This window comes from Lycium barbarum, chromosome 7 (genome assembly GCF_019175385.1).
Source record: "Lycium barbarum isolate Lr01 chromosome 7, ASM1917538v2, whole genome shotgun sequence".
In the NCBI taxonomy this organism is placed as follows: domain Eukaryota; kingdom Viridiplantae; phylum Streptophyta; class Magnoliopsida; order Solanales; family Solanaceae; genus Lycium; species Lycium barbarum.
Window position 1 is genome coordinate 36,939,463 of NC_083343.1, and position 24,358 is coordinate 36,963,820.

Here is a 24,358-nt window from a genome sequence, read left to right on the forward strand (position 1 = left end):
AATAGTACCCTACGAGTCTAAATGAGTCTAACGATGCCCACATTGCTATACTTTAATTTGAAACCCCAAAACAAACCCAAAAAGGTAACCCCGACCCCGTAAGGGTAAAATTGGAATTGTTTTTCAAAATTAGTTTATCCATAGATTAATTAGTCTATATCCAAAAAACCTATTCAAAAAGCCATCATCATGATTTTCAAAACCATGATTTACCACTTTTCAACTTTTGGGGTTCAAAAACCTCAATTTTTCCCAATCACACTCGAATAAAATTGATAACCAACGAAAATAAACTTGAGAAAACATCAAAATAAAGGTATACTTACCCCCTCATTGAGATGAGAACAATGCTGCGAAAATCGTCTCAATCAGAGCTCTAGAACTCAAGATATGCTCATAATGATAAATGAACGCAGTCGGGTTTTTAATACACAGCGATTTCCGCTCCGGCGGAGAAATTTCCGCTCCAGCGGGTCCTCTTCAGTGCCTATAAGTCTGCCTCAAGGGACATACCAGGTACAACAACAGTTGTTCGCGCTAAAATGACCATATCTTCCTTATACGAAGGCGAAATGTGGCAATGTTTTTGCTATGGCTTCGTAATTACTATATGGATCTAATGATTCAATCAAAACACAAAACAAAAGTCATTTGATCAATATGATACCCTTTATGGCTAAGAAACTATGGTGAAAACATCGAATATGAGCGCGACTCAATCCACATCTATCCAAAACTCGGCGGAATCTCATCAAAACTTGTGGGCACGTCCAAAATCATCATACAAACTTGTTGAAACTTTCAAAACATCGACACGGGGTCATCTTGACCCGATGTTGAATGTGGTAAATTCTAACTCTTCAACTTAACTAGTTTCTCCACTAATGACTCAAATCACACCCAAACCCTTCGAGAACCAAACCAATGACTCTACTAAGTTATAAATCACATTTCAAACCTAATGGAACTATCAAAATTCTATTATGGGAACGTTTACCCAAAAGTCAATAATTGGTCGAAGTTTTTTCACTTTAAAGCTCTTTTACCCATAAGTCTTAATAGATCTCGCCCGATTACCGTGGGAACCGTCCCACCCACCCCCGCGGATTAAAATCATACTAATAGGATTCTGGGAAGGGTCAATAGGGGTAAATGGGTCAAAAGCACTATAACGACCTATCCGGTCGTTATTTTAGATACCAATTAAATAATCGTTCATCCTCGAACGAAGAAAGGGAGTATGAAAGCTGACAGTAACCAAGGAATCCTTATTATACCCATACGAAAGACTCTATGGCAAGTAGTACGCCAAAATCACTCCCCACTCACCTTATTATTCAAAAATTCCTCTAAGTTAGCTAAAAGACCCAATTTCCATATTTTCATACTCGAATTTCACTCAAAAATGATCCCCGAATAAAAGAACTGCTTTTGTTGGAATTCTTTGATTTAATATAACCATACCTTTGAATGCGATCAACAGGTCCCACAAATATTTTCCCAAACAACACAAACCTTTTGATAGAGACACAATCATAGCCCACTTTGAATCGGGAAGACATTCTAATTCCGCTAACCTTTCTTTGACACATTCTAAAGTCGCTCTTCGCACCACGATTTCTTAGAAACACACACCACAAGCCCAAAGCCATAACTTGCTCTTGCCAGAAAATAATTCTTGCTCCATATGAGAACGCTAAGTAATCCCATCAAACTGATCTTAATCTCAACTAACTTCGCTAGTTCCAAGTCCACTTAAACTTTCAAATCACAATACTGGAAGCATGCCCATTGCATACCTCGTTGAGCCAAGTCCGTAAGAAACCATCTGAACACTCTAAAGACCTCTCACAACCATATAACCTCCTCAAATTTACCAAGTACCGACGTAATCCATTATATTTGTCCGAATAGTTGTTCTCGATAAAATATCATCAGGTCTACTCGCAACCCTGATAAGGCTCGGTTAGCCTGTCATGCCTCAAATCTAAACTGGAACCCATCGAATCTGCGATGGTGATTTACTAGAACCCATGCGTCCTCCTGGAAATATAAACATAGTCAATCAAGCTCTAATAGAACAATTCTAACCCGAAATGAATGCCCAACCCCTGAATACCACCAATAGTCAATCGAACTGACTCCAACTTTTCGAAACCAATCACAGTACTATCACACATCTATGGCGGCCAATTTTAATCCTTTCCTTATGCATAATCAGTCATGTCTGTCACCCTCGACTCCAAAAGCTGAGTTCTATCCAAGTTGTCAACTTAGTTCCGAAGAACTATACCTTTTGATTGCAATCTTCATGTTTCTCAACCTTTACCTGATACGCAAATCTGATACGACCCTGAACTTTTAAATGCAAGACCTGTAGCCTCATATAATACCCCTCTTGTCACGACCCAACCGGAGGGTCATGACGGGCACCCGGAGCTAACCTACTGGGCACCTCTAGTCATACTTCCACAATCATATCTAGGTGAGCCACATGTCCAACTCATAATTTCATGCATCAATAATAAACTTTCCATCGGGCTATGGAACTTTTATAACAACATCAATAATTATGCCCATATATATACGCAAGCCATCAAGGCTAACATGATTCATGGTTCTTGAGATGTTATAGGTAGAACTATATTATAAATGATATTAAGAATATGGGAGAAACATTATACAAAAACGAATGTGATGTTGTATGATGGCTATGGGTATGAATTACCTTGAGAGGGAATTTTGAAATGGGTTAGTATCAGACTTGTTAAGTTGTGGACTATGATATTATGAATGTTGTTATTCATGTTTGGAAGTTGTTATATCATATCGAGGAAGTTGTAGAAACAAAGGAAATGCTGCCCAATTTTCGTCAGCTTTAGCTTAAGCTTAAGTATGTTATCGATTATCTAATCTTAGCACGAATTCCTTTGAATGTAGAATTACGAACATGGAGGGTAGCGTATAGTCGGCAAGTTAGAAAGGCATAAAGGTATGTAAGGCTAGTCCCTTCTTTCTCTAAGGCATGAATCCTATGATATGATTTTATTTATCCTCCATAATCTTCTTACATTCCGGAAACTATGAGTCAATGTTTATAAAGAGTTTTTCATGAGGTAAAGATAAGAGATATGTTACAAATATGATAATGATGATGATGAGTCTAAGCCTAAAGATTTTAAAGCTCATGATATGATAGTTCTATGAAGCTAATGATCGTTTGATGTTGCTCATTGTTGTTACGCTCACCTTATAATGTTAGTTCCTTTAAGGTGAGGCAGGATGCTCATGACTACACCATAATGGAAATCGGGGGTTCACGACCTTACATCACCCCGATAGAGTTATAGTTGACCTTGAGTTCTTATGCATGCTTTATGATAAGTATATGATGATGGTATTACACCGCGCCTATATGGCCGGGCAGACACCTCTAAGGCGGGCGACATATACACCATTTCTAGAGTGCATGGGCAGACACCATTAGTGGGCGGCATGAGATGTTTAACCCGGACGCAGGAGGCCTGGACGCAGGCTAATGATGATCACACCGTACCTATATGGTCGGGCAGCTTAAATATGCATACATGATATGATGATATTTATGATGTAAGTTAGCATACATTGTTTCGTTCCAAATGATATTCAGTTACAGGTTGCTTTCTTATTTGATGTTTCCTCATCTCTTGGATATGTTATTATTGTTCCTGCCTTACATACTTAGTACAATGTTCATACTGACGTCCTTTATTTTTGGACGTTGTGTTCATGCCCATAAGTAGACAGGGAGGTGGCCCAAATTCTTAGGAGCTCATCAGCAGATTTACAGGAGCACTCCATTATTTCGGAGATGCTATTCTGATACATTATTTTGTGTACATATTTGGGCATGACAGAATCCTGTCCCATCCTTATGTCTTTTATTCTAATAGAGGCTCGTAGATACATACGTGTGGGTAGTAGATGCCCCATGATGATTACATTGTACTTTTGTATATCCTTTTTTTGTAGCTGTGAGGGCTCATGTATATAGATATATGTCACTTGGGAGATTATATATGTTTAGGTTGAGTATGATGATTAGCCTAACGAGTGGTGCTCGGTAGTCAACTCCGGGTACCCGTCATGGCCCCTAGTCGGGTCTTGACAGAAGTGGTATCAGAGCAGTTATGTCTTAGGGTGTGTCTACGAGCCGTGTCCAGCAGAGTCCTGTTTATAGGTGTGAAATGTGCCACACTTATAAACAAAAGGCTGCAGGGCATTTAGGAAAAATGAACATTCTTATTCTTATTAGATCGTGCCATAGAGCCATGTTATAAGATTTTCTCCTCCCTAATTGTGCTTGAGAAGGGGTTTATTAGGCCCAGTTCCTCACTGTGGGGATCACCTGTCCTATTTGTGAGGAAGAAAGATGGTTCTCTACGGATGTGCGTTGATTATAGGCAGCTAAACAAGGTGACGACAAAGAATAAGTATCCGCTTCCAAGAATTGATGATTTGCTCGATCAATTACAGGGTGCCAAATGGTTTTCCAAAATCGATCTGAGATCGGGGTATCATCAGGTAAGAGTTAGAGAAGAAGATATTCCTAAAACGGCTTTTAGAACGAGATATGGCCATTATGAATTTCGGGTGATGTCATTTGGGTTGACTAATGCTTCGGCGGTGTTTATGAATCTGATGAATAATGTGTTCAGGTCTCTCTTAGATCTGTTTGTGATCGTATTCATTGATAATATTCTAGTATACTCTCGGACAGAAGCAGAGCACGCAGACCATTTACATATCATCCTTGGGACTCTTCGGGCTCGTGAATTGTATGCGAAATTCTCAAAATACGAGTTTTGGCTAAATTCTGTGACTTTTCTGGGTCATATCATTTCAGCTGATGGTATTCGAGTGGATGTGCAGAAAATTGAAGCTGTGAAGACTTGGCCAAGGCCCACAACACCTATAGAAGTACGTAGTTTTCTAGGATTGGCAGGTTACTATAGAAGATTTGTGGAAGGGTTTTCCTCTATTTCAGCACCATTGACAAAGCTAACTCAGAAGTCAGCAAAATTCCAATGGACTGATGCTTGTGAACGCAGTTTCCAGGAATTGAAGGATAGATTGACCTCAGCCCCAGTCCTGACACTCCCATAAGGGCTAGATGGTTATGTTGTGTATTGTGATGCCTCTGGTGTTGGGTTAGGCTGTGTGTTACTGCAGTACGACAAAGTTATCGCCTATGCTTCCCGGCAGTTGCGAAAATATGAAAAGAACTATCCAACCCATGATCTTGAATTGACCGTGGTTATACATGCATTAAAGATGTGGAGACACTATTTGAATGGTGTTCATGTTGACAGTTATACAGATCATAAGAATCTCCAGTATATTTTCAAGCAGAAGGAGTTGAATCTTCGGTAGAGGTGGTGGTTAGAGCTACTGAAAGATTATGATGTAAGTATTCTATACCACCCCGAAAAGGTGAATGTAGTAGCTGATGCACTTAGCCGCAAATCAATGGGAAGTTTATGTGAGGTCCCTTTGGAGAAGAAAGAATTAATTCGTGAGCTTCACTAGCTAGCCAGCCTCGGAGTTCGTTTAATTGATTCAGGCAATGTAGGGATTGGTATTCGCAACCCGACTATTTTATTCATAGATATGGAGGTAAGAGAGTACTAATATAAAGATTCCCAGTTGAGCCACTATAGAGATACATTCCATGAGAGAGAGAAGTCGCCATTTGAAGTTTCTACAGATGGAGTTCTTAGGTACCGACCCAGGCTATGTGTTCCAAATGTTGCCGAACTACGTTGTCGAATTCTAGAAGAAGCTCATTGCACTCGGTATTCCATTCACCCAGGAGCGACAAAGATGTACCACGATCTTAAGCTAATGTATTAGTGGGATGGAATGAAGAAAGACATCGCAGAACTTGTAGCTCAATGTCCAAATTACAAACAAGTGAAAATTGAGCATCAAAAGCCAAGAGGATTGTTACAAGCCATGGAAATCCCAACCTGGAAATGGGAAGTGGTCAACATGGATTTTATTATAGGGTTACCTCATTCTCGAAGCAAGTATGACTCTATATGGGTGATCATGGAAAGACTCATGAAATCAGCTCATTTTCTTCCAGTCAGAACCACCTATTCGGCGGAAGATTATGCGAGGTTTTACCTTAAAGAGATTGTACGACTTCATGGTGTCCCAGTGTCCATTATTACTGACAAAGGAGCACAATTTACAGCTAAGTTTTGGATGTCTTTCCAAGAAGGTTTGGGTACTCAGGTAAGGCTTAGTACAACGTTTCATCCAAAACTGATGGGTAAGCCAAACACCCCATTCAGACCTTGGAAGATATGTTACGGGCATGTGTGCTTGATTTCGGTGGTAGTTGGGAGGACCACTTACCTCTTATTGAGTGCATACAACAACAGTTATCATTCCAGCAGTCAGATGGCCCCGTATGAAGCTCTGTATGGAAGAAAGTGTAGATCCCTAATTAGGTGGTTTGAAGTTGGAGAGGTACAACTAATAGGTCCGGAGTAGATTTAACAAGCAGTGGAAAAGGTCAAGGTCATCCGAGATTGATTACTGATAGCCAGAGTCGCTAGAAATCTTATGCAGACAACCGTCGGCGAGACTTAGAATTCCAAGTTGATAATTGGGTATTCTTAAAGGTTTCACCAATGAAAGGCGTGATGAGATTTGGTAAGGAAGGAAAATTAAGTCCTCGATACATTGGGCCTTATAAGATTGTCCGCAAGATAGGCCAAGTAGCTTATGAATTGGACTTGCATCCAGAACTCGAATTAGTCCACCCAGTTTTTCATGTATCAATGCTCCGTAAATTCATCGGAGATCCCACCAGGATCATGCCGGTAGATGATGTTCAAGTGACGGAGAAGTTGACTTATGTGGAAGTACCCATTTCTATACTAGATAGGCAAGTACGGAGACTTAGAAACAAAGAAGTGACTTCGGTCAAAGTCTTATGGAGAAACAATAACCGAGAAGAAATGACTTGGGAAGCGGAATAAAACATGAAGTCCAAGTACCCACACTTGTTTCCACCCCCGGAAGAGATCCAAGATGAGACATCAACATTATGAGGTATGTATGCTTTCTTTTCATGCTTTTGGTCATGTGTGGCCATACTTTATTGCTATTCTGTTGTAGCCCTGTGAGGCATTGTTATTGTGGGATGTTGTGATTGGACGGTAGTGCTATATTACAGGGGAAACTCTGGCGAAATTTTCGTAGAATTCCCGAGAACTTAACATTCGAGGACGAATGTTTTTAAAGGGGGGAAGAATGTTACAGCTCGGAGAATTTCATGTCATCGTATGGTAGCTAGACTAATGCAGTGTGAGAAGTATATGATGTTTCTATAAGTAAGAAGTAGTATTTAATGGTTCTAATTAAGATTCCAAAAACGTTTGAAGCAAGAGAAGAAAGTTCATTAAGAAAGGCGAAGTATACGTGGTGTTTCAGAAGAGTTTTGTAAAGTACCGAGCTAACGATGAATTAATAATGTCCTGAGAAAGAGTTATGATGCCCCTTAGATTGCTAATGAAGTGTTAAACAAGTGCTAAGAAGGTTCCATAAGGATTTGAGATCAAACGAAGCGACGAGAACAAGATTGGAGAAAATGTGGATTATACAACCATTTATATGGTCCGTATAACCGTTACAGTGAGGGTAAATCACTGATGAAGTTGTACGGTCACTTATACAGACCGTATAAAATTATACGGACCGTATAAGGTACCGTATAATGGTTACAGACAAAATGAATTTTGGGCAGTTTCACGGTCACTTATATGGACTGTATAAGTTTATACAGACCGTATAAGTGTCCGTATAATACCCGACGGGCTGAATAATTTCCAAGTATAAATACATGTTCCTACTCTTATTTTCTCATTCTTTCCACTTCTTTATTTCTCTCAAGACTTCTAGAGGGTTCTACATATTTCATCAAGATAAATTCAAGACAAATCAAAGATCAACTTCATCAAACCAAGGGAATCAAGTATAAGGAAGCTATTTAGGGTTCATAGAAGTCAAGAATTTCTTTGGAAGAGGAACTAGGGTTTTCTTCAAGTGGAGCTTTTCTATCCAAAACCTATTTCTACACAATCAAAGGTGAGTTGTATGATCATTTTATGTTATTTAGAATATTGAGAGGTTGAAAGACTTGGATTATGGAACGAAGCAGAAGATGGGTTACAAATATGAGAATAGTAGCATTTTTGAGTAATAGCTTCACATGAATCATGGTTCTTAAGATGTTATTGTTACACCTTGGAAGATTCCCCGTACCTGTACTATGAATAGGACAATGAAGGTCAAAGTGTATACGACATGTCGGTGAGTTAGGAATAGTGTTTGGTAACCCCAAATGAGATTTCAAAACCATTCGAGATAAGGAAAGGAAGTTGTTAAGGAAAGCGAGTCGTAAGTCGTATATCGAGTAGGAATAACGAGCAACCGAGTTGGTGAGGGCATAATGGTGTCTTAGATACATGCAATGACTTCCCTTGATTGGTATTGAAGTATTAAACAAGTGTTAAGAAGGTTCCATAAGGATCGGAGATTGAACGAGACAACGAGAACGAAAACGGAACCACTGGGCATTATACGGTCCAACCTACGGACCGTATAATTTATACTGGCCGTATAATTGGCCGTATAATTGTCCAATGAAGGGATCAGCTACTGGACCAATTGTACGCCCATACATACAGTCCGTATAAATAGTACGGACCGTATGTTGGTCCGTATAATGGGTCTCGGCCAGCTTTTAAATTAAGTGTAAGGGGTCATTTTTCATTTCACCCATTTCATTTCCCACCTCTTCCAACTCAAGAAGCCTCTAGAACTTTCCCTACTCTTCAACCACAAGATAAATCCAAGGGAAACTAAGATCAACAACACATAATCCATGAAATAAAGTGTATGAAAACTAAGTAGGGTTCATCTTCCTCAAAGAAAATCAAAGGAGGTGAAGAAGGGTTTTGATGCTAAGGAAGAAACTCAACTCAAGGCTGGTTCAACCAACATCCAAGGTAAGTTCTATGATCATTTCATGTTGTTTAAGGTATTGGAAGGCTTAGATACTTGAAATGTAGAAGAACATAGAAAGTGGGTCATTGTTGAGTGAATGGTGACATAATTGAATGGTAATGGAATTGAATCATGAAAGTTGAAGAGTTGTGATTAGGAATACGTTATAATGATGTGTATATCATGAAACAAGCATTAAATGCGTGAAAACACAAAGATGAGCTATAAGTAGAAATATGGGAAAAATTGGAGGAAAATGGTGGATTTTGCTAAATATGCATAAACGATGATTGTTGATTGTGATATGGTGAGTAGTATTGTGAATGTTGGGAGTTGATATAGAACATGGGAAAAGTAGTATAAACAAAGGAAGTGCTGCCCAATTTTTCCTAGAATTAACGATGCGTTCTTGTAGTCAATTAACTATTGTTAATTCGAATTCTCTCATGAAGGTAACGACGTGATATCGAAGGAGAACAAGTGAGCGATAACTTAGTTAAACGACCAAGGTATGTGAGGCTAGTCCTTTACTTCTAATGGCATGAATCCTATAGCGTAAACTCTTTATCCTCCTCATGAGTTTCCATTTTCCAGAAAGTTAAGAGCCTACATTCATAAATGTCTATATAAGATAAGAGATACGATATGATGATGCTATATTGATAATGAGGTTATTGTCGCCTACACTCACCTTATGTACTAGTTCCTTCAAGGTGAGGCAGAATGTCAATAATTGCTCCATAATGATAGCGGGGGATCATGACCTTACGTCACTCCGATAGAGTAGAAATGATCTTGAGCTTCATGCATGAACTATGATAAGATAAGCATGTTTTGATAAGTATATGATAGTAAGCATTTTATGATGAGCATGACATGATTGCATCACACCGGGCCTAGATGGCCGGGTAGTCACCGCCAAGGCGGGCAGCTATACGGATACACCATGACCTTTTGGCATGGGCAGACACCACTAGTGGGCGGTATGAGATGGTACCCCGGATGCGGGAGGCCTGGACGCGGGCTAATGTTATTGATTATCACACCGTTCTGGCATGGACGGACAGCTTGCACATTATGCATATATGACATGATGATGAGCATGAGTAAGACAGCATGCATTACTTTCCATATGATTGTTATTCAGATCCAGATGTTTCATATCGATGTTCTCATTATATTATTGATGTCTTTCTTCATTGTTTATGCCTCTCATACTCAGTACAATATTCGTACTAACGTCCGTTTTCTTTGGACGTTGTGTTCATGCCCACAGGTAGACAGGGAGGTGAGATTGGCCCAGATCCTCAGTAGCTGTCAGCGGATAGAGAGCACTCCATTGTTCGGAGGTGCTTATGGTTATTCTTTGGGTACATATGTGTATTTTTGGGCATGACGGAGTCTTGTTCCGCCTATGTATATAGTATGTCAGTAGAGGCTTGTAGATACGCAGTGTGGGTTATATGGTCTCACACGATGTTGTTATATATATGTTATTTTGATAGCCGAAAGGCAAATAAGTATAAAGCATTTACGTTTCTATAAAATATATGCTTTCTTACACTTCTATGAATAAAAATTGCAAAAGAGCATTAGATGAGTAAGATGAGTAGTAAATTGAGCGGTGCTCGGTAGCTAGCTCCTGGTACCCGTCACGGCCCCTAGTTGGGTCATGACAGAAGTGGTATCAGAGCAGTTCGTCCTAGGAAGTGTCTACGAGCCGTGTCGAGTAGAGTCTTGTTTATGGTGTGTAGCGCGCCACGCTAATAAATAAGAGGCTACAGGGCATTTAGGAAAATGACTATCTTTCTTCTTATGAGATTGTGCGATAGAACCATGTCTAAGATTATATCCCTCCTAAAAGTGTGTTATGATTTCAGAATATGCCGCCAAAGGGAAAAGCTATCGCCGCCCAGAAGGGCAAAGCTACGACAAAAAGGCGCGTAGAAAGAGAGCCTCCGCTGAATGTAGAGAAGGGTGAATCACAAAATGAGGCCTTGTCCCAGGTGGAAGATCAAGGGGGAGCCTCAGTCCCAATTCCTCCACCAGTTACTTCGGGTCAACAAGTGACCGAAGCTATTCATTTGTTAACGCAATTAGTTGCCGCCCAGGCACAGCGGCAGAGTGCGGGCCCGAGTGATCGTTCAGCCAGTATGAGCGCCCGTGACTTTCTGACTTTGAGCCCTCTGGAATATTTCGGGTCGAAGCCGAATGAGGACCCGCAAGGCTATATTGATGAGATGCTGAGGATGCTGAAACTTATGCATGCTTCTGAGACCGAGTCGGTAGAGCTGGCCTCTTATAGACTCCGCGATGTGGCGGTATTATGGTACAACAATTGGATGGCCTCAAGAGGAGAGAATGCACCTCCTCCGGTTTGGCAGGAATTCGTGGATGCCTTTATTCGTCGATGCCTTTATTCGTCATTATTTACCGCCCGAGGTCCGTCGAGCTAGAGCGGACAGGTTTTTGAATCTGAAGCAAGGAAGTATGAGTGCTCGGGAGTATAGTATGCAGTTTAATTTTCTGGCCAGATATGCCCCGGCTATGGTGACCGACATGGGCGATCGTGTACACAGGTTCGTGAGTGGTTTGGGGTCACATTTGTTTAGAGATTGTCTGACGGTCTCCTTGCAAGACGGGATAGATATTTCCCGAATACAGGCACATGCTCAAAATCTTGAGGAGCGACAGCAGCAGCAAAGAAGTGATCGTGATAATGACAGAAGGCATGGTAAGAGGGCTAGATCTATAGGAGCGAGTAGTGAATTTAGAGGGGGATCGAGGCAGATGTATCCTAGGCACTTAGGTCAGTCAGCGACCAGTGCGCTTTCCAAATTCTCAGACAGGAGGGCTGATCGTTCCTTTCAGTCAAGACAGGGCCAGAGTTCGAGGGCCTCAGATTTTCAGTATAGAGGAGATTTTAGTCAGCGGAGACCTCCAGTGCCGCGGTCCAGTCAGTGTGGTAGATTGCATTTCGGGCAGTGCCGTCAGGGTTCAGATGCGTGTTATGCCTGCGGGCAAGTTGGCCACATGATGAGAGATTGCCCTTCAGCGGGAGGTAGAGTCGGGACCCAGCCTACGGGATCAGCAGTTGGTTCTTCCTCAGTACGCCCGACAGCACAGACTTCGCAGACCACCGCAGGTAGAGGCAGAGGCAGAGGGGGAGCATCTACTTCAGGTGCCGTTCAGCCCCGCGTATATGCTTTGGCTGGGCGACAGGATCTAGAGTCCTCCCCAGATGTTGTTACAGGTATCTTGACTATATTTTCGCGTGATACATATGCTTTGATTGATCCGGGCTCTACATTCTCTTATGTTTCTCTTATGTTACTCCGGGCTCTACAAATATGACTACAGGCCTCTACAAAACATGACAGAACATATGACGGGACAGGGCCCCGCCGTACCCAAATAGTCATATATACAGAATGTATATAACAGAAGGTATGTACCAAAAGTATGAGCTCCAGATCAAAAGAAGTAATCCAAGTGGCAGAATATGTGTCCTATACTGGAGGATCACCAAAACGATCGTCCATACCTGCGGGCATGAAACGCAGCCCCCGAGGAAAGGGGGTCAGTACGAAATATGTACTGAGTATGCAAAGCATGAAATACAGAAATCCGAATCATAACCAAAGTGAGGAGTACAAAATTTGGATACGGAATGGGTATATCAAAATCTGTACAGAAAGTATATGTATATATCATGCAAATAAAAATCATGCATAAGGCTCAGGAACGTGGTCGCCACTCCGATGCTGGCGCCACAACACATCATACTCCAGAAAGTTTTAAATCTCCGTACAATCTCCGAACATATCATATCATCGGAACATATCATATCATCCGAACACATCGTATGTCATATCACACCATAACGCCGTATATAAGCGGTACCCGGCCCTATGGCGAGGTCTCGGGAACCGTAACACATCATACTGCCGGATATCACATAGTGCGCACGATCACAAAACCGGCCCGGGATCCGGCGAACGACATCATAGTAATGGGCACGAGCGGAGTAGTGCGGAAACCATATGCATATACATATTTAAATGAATTCCAAGACCCGACAAATAGTTACATATTCATACTGATATTAGGAGGCTCAAGATAAACATCGAGCCCATCGGAATTAGTATACAAAGGTTGCGAGCTTTCAAATTACAAAACTTTAAAAAAAAACACCTCATAGGTCATTTTCTGAAAATTTAGTATCATTTACATTAAGGAGCTTTCAAATAACATTATCGAGTACTTCAAAACGGAGCCTTAAAATCATATGCACATATTCAGAATATACATATCCAAACTTAGGTCATATCAAATATTTTTCAAACCATGTCCGAAACGTACCGACTAATATTTCAAACACCATAAGTATGTAGCAAGTCATATGGAATAGTTCTTGGAAATCAAAGACATAGGCCATCCTAGTGGCTCTAAGAGTAGAATATTTCTTTGGAGCATAAACATGTATCGTTCGTTTATTTCATAAGGGTCATGCCAAAAAGGAAGAACGATAGGCTTTACATACCTCGATCGCTCACTACCAAATTTCGATCACTCGCCAACAAATCCCGTCTCAAATCTCGGGCTCTCCAATATCTACAATAATAGTAACAATTTCCAAAAATTAGCCACTAGTACCTAGAATCTTTAATTCAAGTTAGTATTTGTCTACCGAAATTTCGGCAGCACCTCCCCTGTAAATTCAACATCCCCGAGAATTAAACTCGGCTAAATTCATCAACAACCATACCAACAATGCCAACAACCAACCCAATAACATCAAAACCAATTTAAAATGCATTCCAACACTAGTAACCTCCTTTTCCAACATAATTCACCAATATACGATTCAACTATGAATTTTCAAGTTGATATCGATCCTTACATATCCACTACCAATTCAAGATCATTCAAGTGAAATTCAAAAGCATTTCATACCATTTTACAAAATATACAAAAATCCACCAAGACTAGAATTCATCCGAAATTTCCAACCTTCGACACAACATTCACAACACATTTTTCATCTTCCCATTTCATCAACAACAACGACAATTACACTTTAACAATTTCATTTCCATAATTACATAAACTATAATAAAATCACAAAATTTCCTAGAATAACTTAACAACCAATTTTTCATACCAACTTGAACTAATGTTCTTCCATTTATATCACAAGGCCATCACAACACAATTTAACATAATAAATAGAATTGATCATTCCTCTCCATCCACCACCATTTTCGGCCACACATACATATATTCATAACATAAAAGTTTCAAACTTTGCATCCACTTCCATATACTACAATATTTATATAAAATTCTTCCAAGCTAAAAGGAGTAAAATTCTTACCTTTTTCCAAATTTCTCCTCTTTGTAAAAAAAAAAGTACTCTTTTGCTTCCAAATTTGTATCACCTTGAAGAGGGCTTCCAACTTAATAGTAATTCAAGAAGAATTTAGTTTTTGCATCAAAGATTTGTGGGCAAATTTTTTTTTTCTTTTTCTCTAGCTTGGCCGAGAGGGCCTTTGTTGGTTTTTCTCCCCTTTTGTTTTGTTGAAGCTTCTAGTAAAATGAAGAAAATGGCCCCTCTTTGCCTTATAATACATAGGTTTCATTATTTGTGGACTTGGGCCATGTATTTGGCCGGCCACACCTTGAATTGGGCCTCCCTTTTTTTTTCCATTTTTCCAAGCCCAATTAGTTATGGGTTCTATTTTGTAATTCCCGAAACTAATTTTTTTTTTAATTTCCCATTTTGCCCTTAGTCTTCCTCGATATTTGCACATCAACATTTCATGGTCAACACAAATATATAAAAAAATCAACTTATGGCCTCATTTCTTACGAGTCAAAATTATTTCAAATTTTCCGAATACGCGAAAATGCGGGATATAACAACAACCCACACATATGTCTACAGACCTCTAAGAGTATCGATAGTGAAATATGACGGGAAAGGGCCCCGTCGTACCCCTGGATAAACATATAAATCTATGCATCAAGAGATCTGTACCAAAAGTCTAGGCTCCGGAACAATGGAGCTCTCCAAGACAGCTGAGTGGAAATCCTAAGCTGGAGGATCACCAAATCGAGTATCTGTACCTGCTGGCATGAAACGTAGCCCCACCCCCCCGAAGAAAGGGGGTCAGTACGAGATATGTACTGAGTATATAAAGCATGAAACACAATAAGGAGGATCATGACTGAAATAGAGATCATAGGAGACAAGTATGACATTTAAAGTACCAATACACTGGCCTTATGAAACGTAAAACATGCATGTCATTATCATATATCGTACCCAGCCCATTACGGGACTCGATGAATAAAGTCATCACATACCATCCTTGGCGCCATAATCACATCATCATATCATCATATCATCATATATATACGTATACCGTACCCACTCTCTAGTGAGGGACTCGGTGAACAATGCAGTGAACTGTGCACGAGAACATACCTGGCCCAGGACTCGGTGAAAGATATAATGACAGTATGCACAAGCAGAGTAATGAGTAACCATATGCAAATCAAATCATCATCTGAGACTCGATAGGGTAGACAGAATGAACTAACACTTGAATATCAACGAAGGCGGTTATGTCAAGTATCCCTCGAACGTCATTATGAATTATGTCAAATGGCAATTCAAGAATCATAAACGTGTACCGAGACAATATGAAATAACTTATGAAAATCAAGGACATTAACCACCCTAGTGTCTCTAAGAATATGAGCTTATACATTCGTCGTTTGTTCATTTCGTGTAAATCATGCCAAAAAGAAAGAAGGGTTAGCTGTACATACCTTAGGTTGCCAATATAACCCAAAACGAACTCGTCTTAATGCTGATGCTAATCCTATAACAAGGAAATACATGTACGACTTTAGATGGCTTTCGTATATCGTATATATCAATTGATAATTTGATCCTAAAACGAAACAGGTAGCTTTTCCCCAATTCCATATATCACAATAACAGCCAAAATGACAAAAATAGATTTCCACAACACAACGTGTATATATCCATAATGACCTCATAATACTTTATAATGATCGTCAAGCTTGAAGTAGGATCTGTACAACCCACGTCACCTTTTGCATGCTTCTTTCTTAACTTAATGACATTCTCAATAAGATAAGGAAGTTGTTTACGACAAATTCTATCCTTAGATCATATGATTATAACGAGAAAACAGCCCACCAACTCAACTCTTTCCAAGTGACGATTTTATTCTCAAGTTCGGGTTTATTTCATGAATTCCCACAATTTAGCCAAAGTATCAATCACAATACCAATAACAATATTAACAAATACATATTCAAATAGAATCAATTCCATTCCTAAATCACTTCCAAAACAGCCCAATACAAATTCCTACACCGATGCTTGTATATACTTCCTTATTTCCGTATGTACATAGTATAACAACAAACATAACAACAACAACCACAGCCAATCCCACAATATTCCCGCACACCAAACAATTTATAACAACCACCAAACAGTCCACATGATGACAATAACAATTTATCCGATTTCCCGCAATTAATTCCGTAATTCCCGTCTCTCAATTTAACTATGACCTGGACGAATTTAAATATATCTAGTAGAGGAGAATTCTTACCTTATTTGCCAAAAACTCCTCTCCTTCCTCTTTACTTCACTTTGAAGAAAGTCCGGGTCTAACAATACGATAAAGTGGTACAACGAGATCAAAGCGGTGAGCAAAACCCGTAACACGATTGAATGGCATTGCTGAGAATGTACATATATCTTCAATGAATATGTTCCTGAATGTATAATACCCTTATGAACGCTTTCCTCCAAGTGCAAATTGACCGAATTGATTTCTTATGTTAATACATAGTTGAACTAAATCAAATGAATTTTTGCAACAATGAATGTCAACATTCAAATGTGGAAAGTGTGCTTTTCAACTTGTAAGAACCTCCCTTTAGGTGACCTTGATTCATCCATTTACTTGACACGTTAATGTTATTATTTGGACCAGTTGATGCCACGTGGCAGCCTACTTGGTGCCACGTGGCAGCCCATTGCCAAAATTAGCTCACTAATTTTTTTTTAACACCACAATTAATTCCATACTCTCCCACTTTATTCCACTATTAACCAATTACCCACATAACTAATTTCTTGATCTCAGTCCACTTAAACATGAACCACTTTTAACACATCTCATATATTTATTACCATAATCATGTGGTAGGACTTTAGTCCATAGCCTGTTTATACATACACCAAATATCAATTCCGATCACCGTCATCACACTTGTTAAGTCCTAAATTATTTCAGGACCTCATCCTTGGATACACCGAGCTCTTAATTTGCATACTTGAATATGACCAAATCCTACGTCCTCCGTAAAATCGCTCATGTTGGACGATTCAATTTCCTAGTCCAAAAATACGGGGTATTATAGCTTGGACGGTATTTCATTCAAATGAATTTCAAACCTCGACGAAGCTTATTTTCTTTGATTTGTTTAACTTCTAATATTTACAACACATCTGTACCATCACTCTAACTACCTATAAGCTCGGGGGATAACCTCGTTTCCGTTACTAATATCATTTAACTCGCATGCTTTCCAACGCATGAAAACACGGGGTCTAACATCCTTCCCCCCTTTAGAACATTCGTCCTCGAATGTTAAATTAGTCTTGCACTCCCAATACTTCCTTAAACGTTCTTTTACTAAATTATGCCCTTCGCATGCCTCTTTTATTAGTCGATCCCTTCACTATATTATAACGCCTTCCAGTTCTCTCAGTAACCATTTCCATAATATTTGTTCTTGCTCTTGCCTCTCGAGGTGGTAATTCCACGTCGTTGTCTTTACTCTCCTTTTCATTTCGCAGTTGGTGGACGGTTGTATTGCGAGCTCTTCCGCTGAAATCTTACTCTTTCCCTGGTGCACTTAGTCTTAACTCGACTCCTTCTTCTTCTATAGTTACCCTTTTAAGACGTATCGTTCGTTTCATCTTACCTCTCACGCGTAGATGTCCCTCATTGATTTATCAGTTTACAATCCCTGGAGTATTTCATACCTCTGGTAACCTGTAGACTCTACGAATAAGACGAAATTTACATTATTTTACTTCAATAACCTTACATTGCTTTACTGTCTGGAATCTTCAGCCTCATGTATTACTCCTCGACTTCTCTAAAAGACTTTAATTGTCACTCTACTTTTTAGCTCTTAATCTCAATCCTTAGAGTAAGCTATCAAGTAGCGTGGGGGTTTCCTCATATTATAACTTTACATAGCTGCTCTATGATCTGTCTATTATTAACTGGTATAATTCTAAAAGAGTTCTTGATTTGACACATAAATTCACTGCCTTCTAGTAACCAGCTCGTTCTGTTCGTCTTGCTTCCACCACTTCGCAATTTCCCTTGATCCAACTTGTAATACTTTAGGCATATCATCTCGTGTCGTTTCTTTATCTTTAATTCAAATTCTTCTATCGCCTCTTCATTCAGATTTTGCTCTTAGTTTTCCTATCACGCATCATGTTGCAATCTTACATGAATATACGTGGGTTCTCAAACTAGCCCCATAAATACCTTAGCATCGTCTTACTAGTCTTCATGTTTAACCTCGACTTCTCCTCTCGTATCTTTCAATCAGTATCGGGGCTCAACTATGGCCATGTCCTATTTTCCCTCCGTACTAATCCTATAGTGGTAATTTAGCGTAAACCATCTTTACATCCTTCCTTAATGTACCCCAAATATCACAACCGCACTGATATTACTGAATCCTTACTCTTCTTATCAAGTACTCACTTGGTCTCATTCTTAGCATACAAACATCCGTAAGTTGCATAACTATTCTTGTACAACTTGTATAAAATATATCCAATCTTAGTCATCCGTCTCCTGGTTTATTATGCTTTACATAACTCATCCGTACTAAAACTCGCTCGTAGCTTATCTTGTCATATTCCTTTCCCTTCCTTTATTCACCCTTTGATTTTCTCATATTTTACTATAGGAGATTCTATATTCCTTCTGCTTACTACTTATAAGTCGCAATATCATTAGCGAACAACTCTATTGCCAACATCTTAGCCTTTAACCCAGTATAGCGTAGCTATCCTTTATAATATCTCTTGAGTTACTCGTTACCATTCTCTTGTCGTACTCTTTCTTTTACCATTCACCTACTTTCTAATGTCATATCATACAAGATCTTTACAAATGATCCTTGGTCTTTTCTCAAATACCATCGTGACTGCTATCCGTTTATCACTGGCCTTCAGATCTTACTAACTTGTTTCAGCAAGGGATCTCACTTGAAGTTTAAGCATCCATATCAAATATGTTGTAGTGTCAATATTTTCTATCTTATACTTGCATTTCTCTCACCAGCTTCCCCCCTTAAGGGTGTACTTACACCATTATCCGTTTATATTATGCTCTATGTCCCTATTTCCAATCTCAAATTCATCCGATCCTTTTCCAATTCACTTGGTATACTGTACCATACCCATGTATTTCTTTATAATTTATAACTTTGATTATTCGTGTACGAAACCTTAACAAAATCATGAAGCGACGAGAACCTTTCTATATATAGTACAAAATTTCATCTGATAATTTGTACTCGAGTAATGCAATAAATGTAGCAACTCATTCAAGGCCACATTCCACTTACTCCAATCAATAATTAATTAGTACCTGTAGTCATTCCAAATTCTCAATTAGATAGCACTTATATTCCAACGATAAGTGTCCAAAGTTCTCTTGTAACATTATGTTTATCCCAACCTACATCATCTGTTTTCTTTAATAAATTTACAACACACCATTTGTTCCTCAGGCCTACAGTCCTTGTCCTTTAAGGATTTCACTATTTCCGAGGTGAAGTCATATACACGCAGTACTCTTTTATGCCTTATGCTCTTCTACCCTTGTTGTGTACCTAACACTGACTTCTAACTTACTCAAAATTATATCAAGTTCATCTTAATGATAGTCTTATCTTATTGCCTTGTCGTCGTATTACACCTTTAAGTTCGTAGCTATGTATTTCCCTTTTATTTTACACTCGTGCTCCATTAATTACGTTTATCTTGGGTTCTTTCTTTAGTATTCCTTTCTATTTCTCCATTCTATGTCAATATTTTATTCTGTGCACGAGGAATCTCTTGCTACTCCTGTATCTTTCGGAAAACACTACTCCTACATAATCCCTTTCTTTTTTTCAAAGTGTATTCTGTTCATCCCTATTTGTTTCTATCATCCCAGTCATTTTCTGGCACTCGTTCTGCTTCGTTGCTCATCTTTTTATAGTTTGGTCTTTCACAGTTCCGTCACTTATATTACTCGTGTCCTTAGCTATACATGTCATAATCTATTACTGCACTGTTACCTCGCTCGCTTCCTTCTTATTTCCTTCTTTTAATTACCTCCTTCTTTTCTTGTGCTCGCTTTCATTTCCGTTATCGCATAATCTTTATTCTGAACTTTCCCTATAGAAATTTATAAGTCTTTCTCATTCGTTCTATACCTTGCCTTTCCATTTCACATTTGCCTTTATACTTTAATCACATAGATCACGTCATATCTTTTAGTCACTTCCTCGCTAGGCTTTACTCATTTTCATCACCATCCTTATTATATTCGCATTATCTCCTGTTCGTAATCAATCGTATAGTGTAACACTTCTTAATCTTAAAGATTCACGATTTCCACTATGGTTTAATTTCATTCCGTGGAGTAGGCGTACTTAACCTTTTTCCCTTTCTGATTAATCTTAGCCTTAATACCTCACAGGCTGTCTTATCAATACATTCGTATTCGTCACAATTCTTCCTCTTCCTACTTTTGTCTCAATCACATTGTTACTCCTTTTAACTATAAACTCGGCGTAATTTGTCCCTGCTGATCAATTCAGTTGATACCTCAATATAACACCCTATTAAGACTTGCCAGCCTTTTCTAAATCATCTTTTGTTATCACAAGCCCTTCTAAATTGTCCTAGTATTTCCCTTTTACCATATTGATATCGACCTCATAATTACTATTACCATCAATTCAACCGTTAACTTTATTTCTCGAAGTCAGAAGTACTTTTAACTTAGTCAAATCTTATCATTACTGTTGTCATGACCTCTCAAGACATATTACGAACTTATATCTCATTCCCTTTTTATTTCTAGGAAAATTTTGGCAGAGTTTCCTCTGTATTTCTTACTATCCCAAAACCTGCACGCAGGAAATACCAACAATGTCTCACAGGGCCAACATATATATGTATATAGTATATCGTATCATAGTCGCACAGGGCTTTTCATATCAATAACAGTATGAAAATGACGAACTTACCTCATATGTCCAACTCAAACTGTACCTGTAACACTTTCCTGTTTATTTTCCCTTTCAATCTTTGACCGCAGGTTCCAATCATACCTGCAACATTCATACCATATCTAATATATACCTCGCTTACCGTTACTTATATTTTAACTGATTTCTTCAGCTCCTCCTGTTCACACTTTATAACTGAACTTATCATCGATATATATATCCAATCCACTTTCTTACTATACTTACAATAACTTACCTTGATGATGACCAGTTCAACATTCTGTATATACAATTTCTTATAACGCAACCTCGATGATATATTAGCCTCTATAACTCCCAGTAGCATTATTTACCTTCTCTTGTCGACACCACTCTCCTGCTGAAATCAAAGGTCAGTATATAAAGGATATCATTTCCTATCTCTTGGCTCTATCGGACGATCTAGAGTAAGAAGGAAAGGTAACATCCTAAATGTCCTGTAGCTTCCTGTTTATAGATGTGGTGCACAACACACCGATAAACAAGACTCTACTAGACACGGTCTGTAGACACTCCGAGGATGAACTGCTCTGATACCACTTTTGTCGCGACCCAACCCCGTGGGCCATGACTAGTGCTTGAGCTGGACACTCGTGTATATACCTGTTAGACATAGTCAACTGAATCTAAGAACAATAAGGAAACTTGCAAAAGAACTCCAAAGGTTCATAACGTCATCATGCGTATATATCCGGATAACCTATCTCCTGAGGAGTCACAACTGATAAAAACATAATATGATACGCAAGCCGAAAAGGCTACCACTACATGTCAATATGATACGCAAGCCGACAAGGCTGTCACAACATATCAATACCATACGCAAGTCGACAAGGCTGCCGCAACATGTCAATACCATATGTAAGCCGACAAGGCTGTCATTACATATCAATACCATATGCAAGCCATATAGACACAGCTGAACAAAACTTATACACAACCCACACATATGTCTACAGACCTCTAAGAGTATCGATAGTGAAATATGACAGGACAGGGCCCCGTCGTACCCTTGGATAAACATATATATATCTATGCATCAAGAGATCTGTACCAAAAGTCTAGGCTCCGGAACAATGGAGCTCTCCAAGACAGCTGAGTGGAAATCCTAAGCTGGAGGATCACCAAATCGAGTATCTGTACCTGCGGGCATGAAACGCAACCCCCCCCCCTGTAACACCCCGTACCTTTAACCTAAGCTTTGACCATGATTCTAGACTTAGAAAACTAGATAAAGAATGTGGGAATTGGAAATTTCCTCTTCAGCTGTAAGATGGTGGTTTACGCCCATGAACAATGACCGTATTTCAGTTTACGGGCCGTAAATCAAATCGTAAACTGGTAGTTGAATGTCATATGGTTAAATACGGACCGTATTTCACAATACGGCCCGTATTTCAAATCGTAAACTGAAACCAAGGATTTCTGAGCATTCTAGAATTTGGCAATTTGATGTCAAATGGTTAAATACGGACCGTATTTCAAAATACGGCCCGTATTGCAAAATGTATTTGGAATTTGGGCAAACTTCTTTCATGAAAGTTGTAGAGATTTGAAATACCTTTCGAACGGTATATTATGGGGGTCAAACGGACATCTGTGCAAAGAGTTATGGCCATTTTACTGAAGCGAGGCAGTGCTGTCCGTATTTCAAAATACGGCCCGTATTTTGAAATACGGCCAGTATTTAACTGGGCCGAAAAATGAATTTTTCCAGAACAGTATATATTCGTCCATATTAGTTCAAATCATTATTTTTCATTCCTTCAAGCCCTAGAACGACTTCCTACCCTCTTGCATCATCAAGAACACCAAGGTAAGCCTACTCTAATTATTCCAAATCAATTCTAATACCTACCCTTGTAATCTAAACAAGAAATTATCATTCCTAAACTAGGGTTTTCAAGAAAACCCATCTCAAGGTTCAAGAATTCAAGATTTTGGAAATCTTTTTTAAAGCTCAAGTCTTTAATTCAAGTTTTGGAGCAATTAAGGTATGTAGAACTTCCATCCACATGTGGGAATCTCTACGTTCTTCCCCATGCTCCGTTTCTTGATATCCATGAAGTTCAAACCCTAGGGCATTAAACCCAACATATTGGTAGCCCGTATTTATGTATTTATGTACATGAATTTTGTATCTATATTCGTTATTGTATTCCTAATCTTCCATTACGGTTATTAGGAACCCTAGCTTAATCCATGAATCATGAATTCTTCCTCATGTATTCTCATTATGATTATATGAAACTTTATGATTTTATGTAGTAAGTTACAAGCATGTTTTCAGGTCAATTATATATATATATAATTATGAACTATTTTTATTACTCATGAATCAAGAACATGTTTGCAAAACTATGACAAGTTATCTCATGAAAACATATTACAAGATATTTCATGAAACCATGTTTACAAGTTATTTCATGAAATCATGATTACAAGTTATTTCACGAAAATCATGGGTTTCTTAGCCAACTATATCATGTTCATGTTTTTGGGAATTCCTTAGTTAACCGAGAAGGCTCAGATAGCCTGAAACTACGTTGCCACCGTAGGATAAGGGTTGTCAGCAAGGAGGCAACACCTTCATTATGCAGTTTGGATCCTTACATGCTTATTATTACTTAAATCTCATATCCCTGGCAAGGTTGTGAGTGTTCTGCTGGTAGGACGCAAGTACCAGACCATGTTGTCGGTTATACTATAGCATTCCCCACGTTACAAGCAGTTTTACATACATGTATTTCCATTGATTTACTGTTTTCAGACTTTACTCACGTTTTATGCTCATGTCCAAGTTACATTCAGTTTCAGTTCATGTCCTATACCTATACTGTGCCATGTTCTTCATTTCAGCAGGTTTTACATACTAGTACTATTCACC